The sequence below is a fragment of the Eulemur rufifrons genome, chromosome 19, assembly GCF_041146395.1.
Source record: "Eulemur rufifrons isolate Redbay chromosome 19, OSU_ERuf_1, whole genome shotgun sequence".
NCBI lineage: Eukaryota > Metazoa > Chordata > Mammalia > Primates > Lemuridae > Eulemur > Eulemur rufifrons.
The window spans coordinates 41,397,503-41,405,944 of NC_091001.1; positions in this window are offsets into that span (position 1 = coordinate 41,397,503).

Consider the following 8,442-nt stretch of genomic DNA (forward strand, 5'->3'; position numbering starts at 1 on the left):
GCATTTGGCTTTGGCCTTCAAGCATTTGGAAATACTACCAGAATTTCCATTTTATGTTTACCCAACTGAGGTGCTTCTTATGTCTCTTTCACTAATTGTTGGCAGCATTCATGATCCCATCCTATGTTGGAAATTTGAACCTAACTTAAGAAATTTTGAATCTTTTTTTTTTTTTTTTTTTTTTTGGCAGGACTGAGACCTTGTTCTACTTACTTTTAATGAGTTCTGATGAAATATTCAAATACTCACATAAAGGGATGACCTTCGGGGCCTGTTCTGCACCCCCAGGGAGCTTTTCTGGTCTTGCCCATCTTTAAGGTTGCAGGCTTTATTGTGGCATCCACGTGATGTTCCTCCCTGGGAAGCCCCATCTACCAGGTGGCTTCTGGCTGGTTATACCAGCAGCGTTTCATCAGCACTCTGATGACCCATGTTTCCCAACAAAATTTCTTGAAACTGGTCATTCTGGGGGATGGTTGGAGCATGCATTTCCTACCACTGTCTCTCATTTCATCTGTGAAGCATGTCAGGGCAGCAGTCGCTGTTGGGTTTGGTGCAGATGATTTTGGTAAAGAACCATCTTCTGATTCTTGTCTATAGAAGTCATTCATAACTATTCCTTTTATTTAGTTTCATTCCAAGTCAAAATATCTTTCTCATTGTAAAAGTAATACATGCTCATTGTAAAGATTCAAAAAATACAGATATATAGAAAGTAGAAAGTGTAAGTCCCTGGTTATCCCATCCCCTCAGACAACCACCGCTTACAGTTTGATGTATATCCTTCCAGAGACTCTAGAATTTAAACATAATATTTTTATTACCACTTCTTTCTATTTGAAGACATTCTTTCCTCAGAAGTTCAACTCAACTTCGGCCGACCTTATCCTTCCATGACCTGAATGGGTGCCATCCTTTATCACAATGTTAAATTATCTTTGAGAGAGAGTAGCCCAGATATAGTCCTGATCAAAATTTGGCCTTTGCTACTGCTCTACACAAATCAGACACATGTGCAGAATTGTGCCTGGAGAGAGGGGTTTGGTTGAAACAGACATTTCTGGAAACTTTCAAATTGCAAATGGAAACTTGGACCCACTATCTAAAAAGGAATGTACTGGAAAAATAATCTGAAGAGTTGACAAATTGTGTACTAGATTGAACACATGGAATGCAATGCAACAAGACTTTCTGCACTAAAACTTATCCTAGTATGTACAACAATGATGTGTGTATTATATAACAGTGATATGTACATTTCCAACACCCCATACATAATATACACAGTTTGTATAAATGCATACATTTAAAAATATATATGTACAATACAACTAACATAAAACTGTAGTACGCCTGAAGGATATTACTAGTGCCTAATATTGAGTATAAATCACTGCGTGTTCGCATCACCTTGAAAGTGCAGTAATTGTTATAAAATTAATCAGTGCAGCCAACATTATTTATGAATCACATCTTTGAAACTGTGCAGTAGCATATACATATATATTTTTAAATAACATTTTTCACAGTTTTCCAGAGTTACTGTTGAAATCTGTATCACCAAAAAAAAAAAAAAAAAAGCAAGATTTTTTTAATGATGTAGACATTCTTCAGACCCAGTAATCCGCGTGTGATTTCCTGTTTGTAGATACCCAAGAGACTTTAGCAGTCACCAGCCTTAATGCATGTACAGGTTATTATTGTGACTTAATTTATCTGCAGTTTTTAATCCATGTGAAATTGGAATTTATAAACGGACTTGGATTAAATATGTCTGCCTTTCTAAGGTCGCAAATGTTACATTAAATGACTTACGTTGTAAAATGAGAGAAATTGAGTTGTACCTAAAAAATGTCCACCAATTTCTGTGAATATTTTTACAAGGAAACTTTAGAATCAAAATATGTTCAAGTCAGTATTCTGGTTCCCAGTTCATAGTCTCTTTAAAAGCAACCTTTTTATTTCATGAATGTTTTCAGTGTAGCTCCCACAGATTATCATTTAAGTCTGATATTTTTCATGGGGAAAAAAAGTATGTTTATCTTCACTACAACAAGAGTTTACTACTTGTCTCACCCATTTCCTGATACACACACACACACACACACACACACACTCCAGTGTCCCGAAGAAGGCTGAATGGGAAGCTTGAGAAGTTCACCTTGAGGGCTACATAGATTTCTGTTCAGCCAGTGGCCCCGGGATACTGTTTTGCTCAATGTTCTTGAAGGTCACAAGTTAATTCTCTGACTTGTGTGCCAGGCCTTTCCAACTGAAATCAATATGCTGCAATCATAATTGCAATATTTGGTTGTGTAAAATAAGGGAATTTTAAACTAAAGAAGAAAGAAATATCATACCCAGTTGCTTGACGTAACATATTCTCCTATGTTTTTTGTTAACCTCATTTTTAGCCTTATCTCCCTTCCCTTTCCTTCTCCTCCTCCTCAAACTGAACTAAATAAGTGGGAACAGCAACAAAAACAAAACCATTATCCCGTATTTTTACAATTCAAATTGTCTTTTTCCCACTATGCCATTTTAGACAATGCACGTGTATGTAGAGAGAAAAATGCAGAAAGGGTCTGTTTCATGATGGGCAGTTCAGCTGCGTCCTCATCACCCAGGCAGAGGCGTGCAGAAGAACCCTGGCTCTGGTCACCATGGAGAACGCTTCATCCCAAAGACGGCCAGGCCAGGGGACATGGCCTTGCTTGCTTCAGGAACCACAGAGCTTGACACTCTTGCAGAGCTGGTTTGGGTTAAGACACAGCCAGCAGTCTTTCAAGAACTTTCTCTTTTGCAGCTTTGCCTGCTACACAGCTGAAGTCTGTTCCTACTAGAATCATATTTTTAAGAAGTAACACCCTAAGAAGAAACCTGGATCGACTGAAGTCTTGAAAGACATTTTTTTTTTTTTTAAATGAAAGGGGGAGGAAAAAAACCTGATCACATAAACTGCATTTCCAACAATTTGGAGCCAGAGTTTATTCCGTTTTCCCATTCTCAGAAGAGCACAGTTTTTCAATATTACAACCTCCTGGAAAATAGCACAAGAAATGTTCAGACTTAAGACTTGTGTTCTCTTTGTCCAAATAATTCTGTGTATGTCACCAAAGGGGTTAACTTGTTTGCTTGGCATGAGGAAAATTATAAACTCTGTTCTCAAACTAATTACATCTGACCATGGTTTTGGTTTTTATTATTTAATTGGCACTCTGAGGCAGCAGGGGGTAAATTTTGGGTCAGCTGCGAGGGGATTTAGATTCACAGCTCTTACTCACAGTAATGGGAACCAGGGGATTAAATCTCTGTGCATTACTTTGAAAATCCACCTCTTGCAGCCAATTTTAAAGACATTGATCTGAGGGATGAATTCCAGGCACTAATTGCAAGTCAACACAAGGATCAGCATTTGTCTTTAAGCATCAGGAAGTATTGATGAGGCCTGAGAAGCTGAATTAAGTACTTGTTTTTTACCCATTTTTAAAATAGGAAAAGCGCATCAGGAAATAGTGTATCCAGACACGATGTAAAATAGCACCAATGTTTAGGATTTTCAAACAGTGCTGTAGGGTTATAAAAATAATTATGATACTCTAGTTTCCTTGTTCTTCAAGGCTTCGGTTTTTCATAAAACAAAACTGATTTTTGATCCCCAGTATTTTTGATCCCTTTATTTCTAGATGCCCATATGAGCAAAGAGAAAATACTTAACATCGAGGAGTGTGCACTACTTGATTGAACAGCATTCCATCCACAGTAGCCAAAGGTATTTGACTTTTTAAAGAACATTCTTTGAGTCTCCGATATTACCTTCATCCTATAGCATGTGTGATTGCAAAGCCTAAAATACAGCCATGTAGTTAAGATGTCAATAATTTTGAGCATATATCACGCTGATGTTTGGTTGTAGACATTTTCAGAGTATCACCAGCTATCGCTGAAGCCTATTTAAGTAGTAACATAGCAACATCGACACTTTCTTTTGAGTAATTTGCAAACATTATTAATCTGCTAAAGTTCCCAGGGCTTCTGTCCAATCCAAAATATCCTCTGTGAGCTGGGTTGAATTTTTTGTTCCTTTAGGGGTTTTTCCTTCTAAGTTCTGTAAGTCAGATTTAGTATCTTGACTCTTTAGTAGAACAGTTACTAGAGACAGTGGGGGCTTTAAGGAAACACAGCTTTGATACAGGAGCTCACTGGTGTTGGGGATAAGTAGTCAGAACCACAACTGGGGTACCCGAACACTCTCTTCCTTTGCCGTGCCGCACCTGATCCTTGAACAAAGCTTCTCTCCATGCCTCAGTTTGCTCTATGTTAAGTGTAACTCTACACATCAACTACTTTACTGAGCAAGTATGAGGGTCAACAGACTTGGGCCAGCATTTTGAGATGCACAGTTGTCACTCAGCAGAGTTTAAGCATTACTGTCAGAACAGAGGCAAAGGAATTCCACTACGTCTGTAGGCACCAGGATGCACAGGTGTATGATGTGGGAGATAGTACTTTCTTCTAGGGTCTAGATCTGACTAGAATCTAGAGGACCGAGAGGGTGACAGCAGGGTAGCAACAGCACCCTTGCCCCTGCCATGACACAGGAGGGTGGGTGACAGGGACAGCCAGGGAAGATGATTGTGAGGGAGCTCCTCCACCTGTGCGGCCACCACTCTGAGCCCTTCCTGGCTGTGGGCAAAGCTCTAAGAGACCAATGGAGCATCCCAAGTACCCCGCTGTTGGTGGTACAATCCCACCCTCCTTGTCAAGCCATAAGAAATCAGGGTCTATCCAGATGGAAAGGGGAAGAAGCAACATTGGGTCAAGCTTCCAATGTCTGCCATCTTCCATGAGAAAATGACTTGCCTACTGAACACCGTGCCTCAAACATCACCATAGAGCCAGAGGCCCATGGTACCGTCTCCTTCCCTGTGCTCTCCTCGTTTTCCTTTGGATGCCGGGAGGCTGAGTTTTCTTCATGTGAATCTGGTGCCTTTGATGGTAATTTTTTTTTTTTTTTTTGGAAGGGGGTAGGGATTAAAGGACAGCTGCTCTGGGAGGTTTTTCCCCGAGAAAGGGGATCTGTCATAAGGGACTTGGGTATGTCATGCATGAGCTTCGGGAAAGAGGAAACCTCTCTTGAGAAAATGGATGATTTTTTTCCTCTAGTGGGTTAGGTGGTTGCCTCAATGTAATCATTTAATTGTAGGCGAAACCTCAGTCAGTGTACCAGGAGAGAGGAAAATCAACGTGTGAACTCATTGATTTTTGTGATACCCAGCTAGACACTGAACGTTCTAACCCAAAACATCTGGAAAAAGACTGGCAATCCAACCAATGATGTGGATGTTTCATACCACTGGGTCAAAACCCTAAATGGTGGATTGAAATTTTTAGCTCTTACATTTCTATAATTTAGACGCAGGGCTACGGTGTCTTCCTTGTGTCCCTAAATCAGTGCTCTGAGCTTAACCAAAATAGTCGTGAGATGCTCAGTCTTTCTACACTCACTGGAAAGCCCTTTCCTAATCTTTCTGCAGGAAAAAGGAACAAGGGCCAGAGATCCTGAAAGATCCTACCTGACTGAAGCCCAAATCAATAATAATGCCCGTTCACGGGAGCACAAGACCTTGCCCAATGTGAGTTCAGGTATTTAGGTAAAAATGCTAGACCAGCAACATGATGTTCATTAGCAGGAGGAGATGTACCAGCTGGATGCTTGGTCTTCCTCTTTTCTCAGGCAGGATGTTAAGGAATAAATACTTCTGTTACAGTGTAATAGGGACCTGCTTTAACAGTTCTGTAAAAATCTAAAGTTGCTACCATGAAGTGTGCCTCAGTCAGTGAGAGGATTTAAAATTCAACCATTTTTTGTATGCTGTGTCATCTTGGAGGTTTATTCATGGAGGAGGCAACTCTAATTCAATATTCTGATATCAAAGGCCTAGTGTGTCACATCAAACACCATTTCAAATTCTGCGTCTCAGTCTTGCAAAAGCTGTCAGCAACATGGGAGCCCTGCTTACCTCCCTCAAGACTTTTCCATCTTTAGCAGTCACAAAAACAAATTCTAGGGCCTTCGTCTTCTCCTATTACAGGAATCAATCCTAGGATGGTTTCAAGAATTGGAGATTTTAAATAGGACAATTCTGTACAGTAATTTATGTTGTGAAAAATGTACGTGTGGTAGCATTGATGAAAATGCTGTATTAGGTCCAATACCATTTTCATATTTTGTCTAGTTATTCCCTATTAAAATAGCTCAAATTCATTTTTGTTATGTGATATTCATTTGGGGCTTCTTATTAGTGTATTTGGATATGGTTACGTAGAAAAAGTGCAGAATCTGCGTTGACAGTCACTATTTTAATCCAGGTAGTTGTAACGGTTCGATTAAGCATCAACATCTTATCTGTGTCTTTGAGTATGTGATAAAAATCTCAACCCAAGCAGTTACTGAATACCAGTGGCTTTAGTAAGGACCACATCCCCCAGCCTTTCTTCTCAAAATTGATGAATACTTTTTCTAAGGGAATTCTAATGGATCCCCACTAAGTAGGCCTGAGCTCTTGTTTCTGGGCAGGGCCTCATCTCCCAGGCTACTTCTAAGATGCCTGCACGCCTAAAGCCCAAAGTCTTCACTTTGGTGATTGTTCATGTCTGTGTAAGGCAGTGCAAATGTTAAATGTCCTTTCTCTTCATCCTTCTCCTATAGGAATAAAAATTGCTCCCACACAATTGTATTTATCAGATTGCAAATTAAACTCCACATTCAAATCATGAATAATTTGATAGTGAATTATTTTGGCAAGATATTAGGAAGGAGTGAGCACATATCTAATATTAAGAATTTGTGTAGGGGGATCTTGTATTTTGTCTGAGTCTAAAATTCACAGTTACAAAGATGATGGGATCATCGCCTGTTTTACTGTTTGGAGATTTTGCTGTTTCTATAATTCACATGAAACTCATGCAGCACAATTTCTAGAATGGGGAAAACACCTTACTGTACTGTAACAGAATGAGCCTGAAGGATTTATAAGGATAAGCACTTTTATATTTAAAGGGAAATATTAATTCATCAGTGAAATTACTTTTCTAATGTCTTAATAAATCTTGAAATCAACATCACTCTGTCTCAAAAACATCCCAGTGTCTCTTCCTTGAACTTCTTGTTAAGCAAAATGTTGTCCTTTCTCATATGACAGCATTTTGTTTTAAATGTAATCAAGTAGTCATAAAATAAACTACCTTTTTCCCTACAAAAGTATCAATCCACCCAAATTACTAAAACAGACAACAGTGTTTTAAAGAAAGGGGCACCAATCTGAGAATGCTCTTGGAAGGAAATCTTGGAAGGAAATGTTAAGTGTCACTTTTTTTTTTAATGTCACTTTAGTTCTTTGAGGTATCTCCTTGTTATTTTCCACAGTCTCTGAGGGATGGGCATGCTTGTAGCTGTGGCTTGGACTGTGCAAAGGCAATATATGTAACCAAAATGTTTGTACCCCCATAATATTCTGAAATTTAAAAATAAAAAAAAGAAATACACACACACGCAAAAGTCACTTTAGAGTGAAAAAGAAACAACCTGTGACAGAGCCTGGAATTTCTTGCTAAGGGTTTTGGTTTTGGTTTCTTTGGGTTTTTTTACATGCCAAAGCCTTGTTTACTATAAAGCAATGCACAAACGTAAGTTGTTACTCTATGACATGGTTCAAACACAAATAGCAGACAAACATTTAAAATATTCAATGCTAAAGGCTAACTTAAGCCATTTTTAGTTCACTACATTTATTTTCCCCTTTTTTAAAAATTTATTTTCAATCAAGTAATAAAAGAATACATTCTTATTGTTTAAAAAAAATGTGCACAATATGAATAGATAAGAGTTCCCCTTAATTCCCACCTAGTTCTACCCAAAGAGGTTCGCTCTTGTCAATTAGGTTCATCTGTCTATATTCATTTTACGTCTGCATGTTGTCTGTGTGTTTAATACAAATCGGGTCACATTATACATGCTGTTCTGTGTCCTGAAACCTGCTTATATCATTTGCTACCAAGTCTGGGGCATATTTCAGTATTGGCACATAAAGAGCTACCTCATTGTTTGAAACCTCTGCACAATATCTCCATAGTACAATCGACCATAGTTTATTTAACATTCTCTATTGATAGATATTTAGGTGGACTCATTACATTTTTAAAGTGGAAGTATAATGCATAAACCATAAAACTCATCCTCTAAAATGTGAAAAGTCACAAGGTTATACAACCATCACCACTATCTAATTCCAGAACATTTCCATCAGCCTAAAAAGAAACCATGTACCCGTTAGAAGTCACTCCCTATTCTCCCTTCCCTCAGCCCCCGGCAACCAGTAATCTAGTTTCTGTCTCTATGAGTTTGTCTATTCTGGACATTTCTTCCATATAAATGAAATC